Below are 10334 nucleotides of genomic sequence, written 5' to 3'. Positions count from 1 at the left end.
TAATTTGCACAGGGGGCCCAGTTCCCCCAACGAGTCACTGGTCGAAGCGGGGTAGAGGGCTCCCAGTTGTTACTGGGGCCTCCTGTGAGAATCGGAGCCCTTCTTCCGTCTCATTGGCTCATTATGCACCCTTTCACTGCTATCAATCTTCTGTCGTTCCAGAGGGCCCGAACCAACGGAGAAGGTCTGTGGTGGGCTGTGATGGGTACCAAATGGGCCTCCGGCCGGCTCAAGCAGCACAGAATTTCCTATTATGTATGCACTGTGGTCTGAGGACATCCTGTTCGACAAGGGGACCCCGACCAATGCGACTCGCGAGGTCTTCTGAACGTCATTCGTGGGCCCAGACCTTGTTCATGCTTGAAGAATGGGCATCAGTCCCACAAAGGGCCGATTGTGTGACCGAAGTGAAGTGAGGTGAGTGAACCGAAGTGAGGGGCTTTTTCAGAGGGGCCGCCAGAGGGGCTCTTTAAATTAAAGGTTATGGTGCCGCAAAATTACAGTTATGGTGCCCCAAACTGATCATTTTGGTGCTTCCTCGCCAAAGGGGCCAATCCAGGATTTCGTCAGGGTCGGAAGCACAATACTGTATCACTGAAATTTGGTGTCTGTAGAAAATGAAGGTTTTGGGCCGGTTATGGTGTTCCCAAATTTCAGTGCCTATCGAAAGTAAATATTTGTGGTCATTGGTGGTGCCCGTGGAATTTTGGGGTCTTTTGAAGATAAAGGTTGGGTGGATCCGAAATGAAGATTTTGCTGCCCCTTCACAATGACATTTTGTTGCCCCCTCGCCTCAAGGGACAGAGGCCATAGCCCATCGCACCCCCTCCCCCTACCACTCTGGATACGCTATTGGTCAAGGTCGGTTGACAAGACACACCTTATCGCCTCATCGCCTCAAAGCGTGGCCCGTTCTTTCTTCCTAATTCGTCATTCGGCTCCACCCGTAAGCCCCATTTATGTCACTTTGGTGTGGATCTGAGCATATGCCGTGTTGTGTTAATGACTGCAAAACCCAATTCTATGTTCCGAAAAGTGTTGTTTGCACATCCTATGTAGTTGGCGCCTCCTTCTCACGAGACATGTGTACTGGGCCATGCTACCTATAAACTCTCCCCACGCAGGCTCTACGCGCATGTTTCCTTCAAGTGAACACGTACCTACCAGCGGTTCAGCACGCGAACTGATACGCACGCTGTGTTGCTACATACGACCCGCTGCTGGACGCCTTTTGCATACTCCATGGCTCTTCCCGTTCCAGAGCATTTGCAATACGCACCGTCCAAAGTGCTCTCTGCTGCCCTTGCCCGAGCACACGATGTACCTACCCCATTACCAAAGACGTAGCAAAAAAATGAAACGAACTCAATATTTTGTTATCACATCCATCACACACACACACACACACACACACACACCACACACACACACACACACCACACGCAAACGCACACGCACACGCACACGCACACGCACACGCACACGCACACGCACACGCACACGCACACGCACACGCACACGAACACGCACACGCACACGCACACGCACACGCACACGCACACGCACACGCACACGCACACGCACACGCACACGCACACGCACACGCACACGCACACGCACACGCACACGCACACGCACACGCACACGCACACGCACACGCACACGCACACGCACACACACACACACACACACACACACACACACACATACTTGTGTGCCGTGCTTTACGGGACACCTGACTCAGCCGTCACTACCGAGAAACCCGAACGAATGGCGGCATCGCAGCCAAATTGGAAGGCCATGCAGCCATTTGGCTGTTTAAGAACAGGATGGGTCGTTCGAGGGGTAAAGCTGCCATCTTTAGCTTACACTGGCAATTGAAAATACCGAGGACATAGTGATAACAGAGGACCGTGTGTGACTTTCTGTCATATTCAGCTGTGTATTGAGGACCGGGAGTTGCACTTGGAAATTAAGGACAAAGGGACAAAGGCTCTCAGGTCGGGGGCCTCGAACATCATTCAGAAGGACTCCTTGGGGTTGCTGGGAAACTGAGGGCCCCTTTACCGGTGAGAGACGATGTCGAACAGTCTGTTTGGATATTTGTCGACAAATGTATCGCTTGAAACCAACATGTTAATTAATCAGCGAGGCAACGACCATCTCATAAACCAGTGTCGCGGCCACCTTTGAAAGACTGACGGCGACAAACCAAACACGGCCAGATATCAATATGCTATCTTGTGCACAAGCGCGCGAGCCAGAGCCTTGGCAATGGGCCAGGGGCACGCACAGGTTGATAAAGGGCTCCCCAATAGTGAAAGCCCCCCCCCCCCCCCCAAACAAAATATCGCTGGCATTGGAGTGCCCCATTGTGCCGGCGGGGCTCCTGAATAGTCTTCCAGCCGACCTTTCTGGCCTTTGGGCCCTCAATCAGGCCCTTAATCGTAAATCCCGAGGCCCTTCGGGTCCCCTGAAACCTTAGGCAGGGGGAACGTGCCCCCTGTGGCCTTCCCTCCCTGCGCTCCTGCTTGCGCGTCAGGCTGTTGGTTTGCGTTCAGATATAGGCAAATAACGGCGGATCGTAGGCTTTCTGCTGCTTAAATCATTCATCTATAATATAACAATCGTTTTACTCTATTTTATCATGGTGCACTTTCCGGTCGTCCCGTTGAAGTCTAAATCAAGTCGGATAAATAGCAGCATACGCCATGTTAATACCTGCTGAACACTCTTCATGAAAAAGCCCTCCCCAGGCCGGTTGATATCACCAACGAATTTTGGCTCCATCGACCTCCATACGACATTGGCTCCATGTTGTGGAATCGCCTCGGACCGAATAACAAATGACTGCAGTTCATTAAACTACCCGATGAGTGTTTGCCCCGACGGCTGGACACCCGGGACACTAAATGTTTTCCGTCCCCAACGGCCCGATTAGAGTAGGAGAAAGGGCAACCAACGCCTTTTGGGTTTCCATGACCCTTTAGTACTAATAGTGCTAACAGTGCTAAAGCATCATCAATGACCCGGTCGGCGGCACACTACTCGACGGCGGTTTTCCCGAAGCTTCTGCTGTTGCAACGGTTGCAGCAGAGGGCGGCCGGGGCTGAGGAGCGGGCAACGGAGGCGACGCCCCAGACAGCGGTGGAAAAATTGACTCGAGGGGCTGCTGGAACTGCTTATCTGCTGACCGAGCTACTGCAGTTTCAGGTGCTTCGGCGGGCAGCCGCCGTTCATCTCATTCGCAGGTGACTCCGACAGTCTCTTCTACACTGTCGGTGTTCCAGTCAGTATACAAAGCCCCATGTTGCTCGACCCTGCTCGCGAACCCCGGTGTCTTAGGGCGACAGCACACAGCCTCTGATGCTGTGGATGTGACTGGCGGCGCGAGTGCGCGGCGGCCTCCATTGGTGGGGTGCACAGTTTGTGGCCCGTTTTTGGGATACGGCTTGTGCCGGCGTCAATGCAGCGGTCTACTTAATGATGGCCTCTTATGCGACTGAGTGTGGGTGAATGGTTCGCTGTTGGTGTAACTGTGAGTCACGTGCTCATGCTACCTGTTAAATGTGCCTTTCCCACGGCTTGCGTATGTGTTGGGTTTTTATATACGTGTCAATTACGCATATGCACTTTCTTCATACAAGTGCAATCCATGGTGCGGCGGGATGTAGCAATCAGCTGCTGACCGAGGAAGGAGGACCGTGCAACACTAAAATCAATGAGTCAGTCGTTACAGTCATTGCAGTCAGTCACTGAAGCCAAACGAGCTGCCTCATAAACATGTCGGCTGTTTGGCTGATGCGAGATTTCGTGCTCGACGCCCACGCGCCCATTCCAGTCTTCAAAAACTAGTCAAAGGCCCCTGTGGCCCACCACTTCCCAATGTAAACAAGTGTGCTTTGGTTAAGTGTAGTGGTGTCAGATTTGCCAACGGATCTCAAAAATGACGTAGAGAAAGAAGCATTTGCATTGAATCCTGTATTGGAAAGATGCGACAGGAGAATGACACACCTAATTTGCTTCCAAACTGACATTCAGGTATAACGCGTTTTTACCAATGGGGTGGGTCTATTTCCGTGCTTAGGTGTCATCTTCCGCCCAGAATTGCAAATCTCGCCACACTGCCCTTGGTGAGCACTGCTTTTTCACCGTTCATCAGCTCCACCTACACAGATTGCTACTATAAACGGGAGCAACAACAAGGAGATCGTTTTTGTCGTTGCGAAATTTACTAGCGAGCATCATCCAAACGTGAACGAAGTCGACATCTAATGTGTAAGTCACTGAGACTCATTTCGCCTTACGACGTGCTCTAACAATCACGTTATGGACATGGATTTAACATCTCTCCATGAGCGCTAGGACAGAGCATTTTCTGCTGACAGGGCACGTAAGCATGCAGCTTGGCCAGAAACCTCCATGTGGCTAACAAACATGCCAAGCTGCCTCATCACAGCTGCCTTTTCCGCATTGCACCAGGCAATACGTCTTTTTTGCCAGTGGTGTTTTTTTCCTGAGCGTCATTGTTAGTCTCTCGATGTGAAGATGTCTCCTACGAAAACAAGTCTCCCTTCCCCTCTTGGCTTTTTGTCCAGGTAGGACATTTGCGACCTCCACCACACAATCGTCTTAACCTATGTACTCCGGACCGTCCTCTTCTGCCATTGGTGCGCTGTTGAGGTAGTCGACTTCGTCCAGATTTTTCCCTTTGCAGACAGAGATGCCATTTTTGGTTTATTGGTTTTATACAACACGCATCACATCGCAGCCTACTCCTGTACATTTTGCTTCGATCCTGAGCATAAAGCACAGCGACTTTAAAACATGGAAAAAGGAAAACAAAATAACTGACCCAAAACGGAACGCCAACTGTATTCTCGCTCCGTTGTTTCGTAATCTACGAACTACACACTGCACAACTACATCTTTAGAATACCGCTCTGTATTTAAGATCATCTAGAAAATGCATACAGTTTGGCTCCAATGGTAATTTGCAGGCCGTCCAATGCTTGAAAGCGGAACTTCAAATACTCGCATCCTTAACGAGTGTCGCTCTCGGGAGTAATCTGGAAAGTCGAAAACGGGTGAGATATGAGAAATTTCAGTTCAGGACAGGATTGTGACCCCCACGTGAAAGAAAGTTATGCTTGTGTTCAGAAGCGTGGGCATGCACCACGCTGATGGCTCACGGGTGGTGGGATTAAAATAGCTGTGCAATAGTCGTGTCCGGAAAGATAGCTTTCCAGTTCACAGCAAATCCGTGAACGAATATCGGAGGCCACATGCCTCCCGTCCGCGTACATATTACCCATCTTGTTAGAGCACATGCACTGCCGTCAAGAAGGAAGGAAGTGATGGGGCGGCGATGGGGGCGGAGAGAGGGGGACAACAATAAATCGTACTAAGCTCTAGCCACGCAGCCGAACTTAACCTGAAATTAGGCCAACAACAGCAGAGTCGCCAACATTCATCGTCAACGCGATCAGCAGCTACCGTGATTCGGACGGCCCTCATGCATGGTACGCGCGTCCCGTTGGCAAACTATGGCGTGCCTGTCTTCATTCCTGTAGCCACGCACGCACAGCTGCGATGGGAATCGATTTAGAGAAGAGCAAACAGTTCCAGTATCATCGCTGACCGCATGCGGCAATTGCGAGTCCATGCCCTGATGTCCTAGGCTTACTACGCCCTGTCAATGTCCATGCTGTTCATGCACGCCATACGGTTAACAGTCGTAAGACAGCGAGGCATAACCGAAACGAGTTGTGGTAAAAAGCTTATTGCCTCTAAGCTCAAACAATGCATCAATAAGAAATGACGAAACTACGACAGACAGGCGGCGGTGGCCCACAGACCGTCATCCCAGCCCCCGGGCGAGTACGCCCCCCTAGCCCAAGTGTATGTCTACTGGCTGGTTGGTAAGAGTGGACAGTTTTCTGATCACTGCCATATCGCGGGTAGTGCAGGATGAAGGTAGTGTGCGCCATGATGCAAACATTATGATATATTTGATTTATGATTTTGGATCGAGTGCGTATTGTGAGTGTGATTGCACGCTATATGTGAATGCATCAACAAAAATTACAAAAAGACCAGACAACCAAACCGCTGACCTGACCATCGCATTTGAAACTATCCGACGTCACACCGTGATGCTGGCCGCGAAACAGATGGGAGGCAGCCCCAATGCACACCAACGGCCGTAACTGTTTTTGACAACGTGACACGCTGGAAGACCGACACCCCTCCTTGCTGCGGATGGGCTTCTCCACGCCATTGCGAGACACTCGTCTGTCTAGCCCCCGCAGACGAGGTCTCTTCGCAGGCATTTTGGTCTGCCCGGAGTGCGCAGACCAGAACCATGCTTAGTGTCCCCTCGATGGGTTTTTGGCAACACCGTTATGGCCCGGAGCCGGATGTGGCAGCCAAACCCGCTACCACAAGCTATGTTCAGTGAGCGGCCGGACCCCACGCTCATGAAAGCGTCGGTGATTTCCGCGCAAACAAACCGGCGTTGGTGATGTATATTATATATATATATATATATATATATATATATATTATATGTATGTATATATATATGTATATATATATATCTATATATGTGTATATATAGATATAGATATAGATATAGATAGATAGATAGATATATATATATATATATATATATATATATATATATCATTGATCCCGTCGTAAAATGCGTAAAACAACATATAGTAATGATCCAAGGCTTGGTTCAATCGTCCCATTCATAGGAAATAATTAAAGAAACTATGTTGCAGCAAACACCCTAAGCCATACACATTTCACATACAATGAAAAGACCGAGACTGCCAGTGACTAAAAACTTTTTAAAGCAACTTCTGCACCCCACCTGTTCGAATTTGGCAGGGAAACTGCTTGCGAGGCCTATTTCCACCATCGCCAATGCTTCTCATTTTTCTTCGGGTAGCCGTGCCCGTGGTAAATATTCTCGAGGACCCATGAGCTCGAACTCTTGACCCGAACGCCCCAAAACCTGTCCTTCCCGAAGAATATCATGCTCCATATTGCAAATAGCATATGAAAATGCTGTTGCGCGTAAGTCCTTAAGCATCCCAAATATAGCCTGAGTTACCTTTGTTGCAGTAAACTTTCCGGAGGACTTCTTTTAGAGGACTAAACTTCTTTAACTCTCCCAATGGTATACATATAAGCCACCTGAGAACAAAAATGTTTTTGCATGTTTCATTAAAGAATGACGCCATGCACCGGTGGTGCCACAGAGAAGGAGCACTAAATGTTGACAAGACCATTCAATAACGCGGATGCGGGTGTACCTACATAATTGCAGGCCGCGATATGTTAGTGGTGTTGGTGCAGGTGGTGGTGGCGTTGGTTGCAGAATAAAGTGGGGCTGGTACAGTCGACACGTGCTTGCGTAGACCAGCGATGAGGATGGTGGAATGAGATACCAAAATGGCGTTACACTGAGGTCACGCACCATGCAGGAGCTGTTATGGTCACACAGTGGTAGGGGGGGAGGCAGACATTGGTGGTGTTGGCAGGATCAGACACTGGTGAAACTGGCAGGGCAATGGGGTCAGCTGCATGGAGCCGACACTCGCATGGAGCTGGAGGGGTCAGACACCATGGTGGGATGGGTAGACCCAGACATTGTGGTGGGGTGCATGGTGTCATGCACTGTAATGACATCCTACTGGTTAAGGCACTGATAGGGATGGTGGAGCCAGGCAGTGTAGTGGCATATTTGTGGGGGTCGGACGATGCAGTGGTGTTGGCAGTGTTGGACAATGTGATGGGGTAGATAGAGAAAGAAAAGCATGCATGAAATGCTAGATTAGAGCTGATGACAACAAATTCTACATGTCACAAATGATTCACACCCTCTTCAGAGTAGTCATTTCCTAAATAATTTGACTTTCCTGACATCAACTGACCTGAATCAAGCCGGTCGCACTAAGGCTTTCTGGTCTTCAATCGCTTCAATGTCCAGTGGCTATAACATCACCTGAAACAGCAACAATGCTAAAAATTATTCAGTGGGTGGAGATTAACTAAGGACTAAGTAAGTATTTTTTTTTGTTTTTAGCGCCCCGGAGGTGTTCATTGTATCTTAAACGTGAGGGACGTATGGACTTCCCGACATAGACTCAAACAAAACAGGGAATACCCCTTTCGGTGACCATTTTTTGGCAAAACATGCTCAGGCTGAAATCGAGGGAGGTATGGACCCTATGCCCCTTTTAGAGCCCAAAGTCGTCTACAGAGCAGAGGGCCACCCAGGTAGGGAAAAATTTAATCTATTCTTGCAAAAAATCAGCGACCAAATTTTAACATACAAAGCTCATCCTGGCCGATTTTGCGAACATGATATGTGCCTTTATATGCGATGTGTGCTAGCTTAAAATAGTTAACATGTGAAGTGACGCCTGACGCGTGATATGCGATGTCTGTTCAGTTGAAATCGCTTGCATGTATAATTGATGCGCGACTGTGATACCTGTTAACCTCAACTCGTTTGTATGTTTGAACGAAGCGTAATGCATGACGCCTACTTGCTTGAATTAGTTTGCATGTACACGTATTGTCGCCTATTCTAATTATTAGATAAGCACCGTATCGTGGTAACGGCTAGCAATAACTTTTTGTTTAATCCTCTAAGAGTTGGTGTCCTGTAAAAACTGGCTTTCTATTTCCAAAAAAGCTGAAAAATCGGGTAGGGCCACCAGCAGGCAATTTTGAATTTATTTCTGCTACTTTTTCGATATAGGCATGTTGCCGAAATATCAATTCAACTATATCTTTATTCTCCCGGTTTTTCTTCGACGAATAAGGCTATTAATATTGTCTTAGCTATGTGAAAAATGCTCCTCTGCTAATGCTAATGCACTGAACAACTTACGTAATCTTGCACAACATTGATTTGAGCCAACCGACGGTCCGTTACGTCTGAAAATGTATTCACAAAGCCGGATATGAACGACGCAACGGTCATATGATGGCTTGCCTTAATCGCCCCATGGCCAATGAAATGGCAGCATTTGAAGACATTACGCGTTGTGGGTGCCTGGGTGACCTTGAAATAGTCACCACGAAATAATATTCGCACCTTTGCAGGTGTGTAGATCAGAAACTAGAAAGGTTTACAAAATTAGAAGGGTGCTTAAGAATGGCAGGACTGTGTAACATACTGAATGATCTTCAAGATGGCTAATTTCAATTGAAACCCATACAAATGTGGCACACACCCTTTTATGCTCTGGTATCTACCACACACTAAGGTTCCGATGTATGGAAAACCTTATGTTTGTAATGATTTCCCCTTCAAGGCTAAATTGGTGCCCAAAGCCTCTAAAAACGTGTTGTTCTAGGGGGTTGGGGAACATGTCTGTAAGTACCTAACGGCAACATTTTTTAAATGTAATACAACACCCACTGCAAATGCATGAGAAAAACTGCAAGCATCCCCCTTACAAACGTCTGGTCTAGCGTGATAAACCTACCCAGACAATTGCATAATATTGCTGAAGTCAATCTCTTCAACCACCTTCAAAAGCTAACACAATGTTTGCCACTTCAGCAACTATCCTTATCAGCACACCATTCTCTAATCAATCAAGGCAGATCAGTCCTCCATTAGCTACAGTTGTCGGTAAACAGGGTTCACCAATCCCTTTCGAATATTTACTACTCACTTTTTAAAACCTTGCCGGACGACAATAACTTGCATCCAACGTAAGCCCAGTCTTCTCGTCCGAGAGGCCGCACACCGCAACGTCACCGTCGCGCTCGTTCCAAGAACGCGCAATGGCGGCGATAGAGCTACGTATCCCATGTGACTTAACACAATTTACATTTATATCTTTCATCACCAGTTTCAACGTGATTCAATGTGATTTAAATGCTTATACCAAACGCAAACAACTTACAAGTGATGAGACCACATCATGGAGCAGCGTGATTTTGCATTTCCTTATTCATCTCTATTCTCTTCCACGTGACCTTGCCACCTGAAAAACTTACACACGCGCGCAGTTCGTCCAAGATAACACACTTTACACAACCGGAAGTAAAAATGCGTATAATTGCGTTTTTCGAGGACCAGCTGAAAATCGAATAAACATGTTCAAACAAGACTAAATATCTCATTTAAGGCCTCTGAAAACCGAGGTCCGGCTATTTGGACCTCGGTAGTGAATACCGGACCTCGGCAGTGACGGGTTGTTGGGTGTGTAACCGGATTTGGTCCTCTGTTTTCACGGCACACAAGAGCACACACACACACACACACACACACACACACACACACACACACACACACACAC

The 10334-nt window shown here is 48.2% G+C and overlaps 1 long non-coding RNA gene across 2 annotated transcripts; it reads right to left on the bottom strand.

Moving 5' to 3' along the window:
- Positions 1-4724: 4724 nt before the first annotated feature.
- Positions 4725-9837, bottom strand: LOC119106432 (uncharacterized). 2 transcript variants are annotated; one of them, XR_005095141.1, is made up of 4 exons: positions 9705-9837; positions 7947-8017; positions 7124-7206; positions 4725-5069 (listed from the first exon to the last, which is right to left on the bottom strand). It is a non-coding gene; the product is annotated as an uncharacterized LOC119106432 (long non-coding RNA). The 2 variants fall into 2 exon arrangements; XR_005095142.1 differs by lacking the exon at positions 7124-7206 and having other exon boundaries at positions 9705-9829.
- Positions 9838-10334: the final 497 nt, after the last annotated feature.

The sequence above is a fragment of the Pollicipes pollicipes genome, unplaced genomic scaffold, assembly GCF_011947565.3.
Source record: "Pollicipes pollicipes isolate AB1234 unplaced genomic scaffold, Ppol_2.1 Scaffold_6138;HRSCAF=7277_pilon_pilon_pilon, whole genome shotgun sequence".
NCBI classification, from domain to species: Eukaryota; Metazoa; Arthropoda; class Thecostraca; order Pollicipedomorpha; family Pollicipedidae; genus Pollicipes; species Pollicipes pollicipes.
The sequence above is the reverse complement of the archived record's forward strand: the minus strand, read 5'-3'. Positions and strand labels throughout refer to the sequence as shown.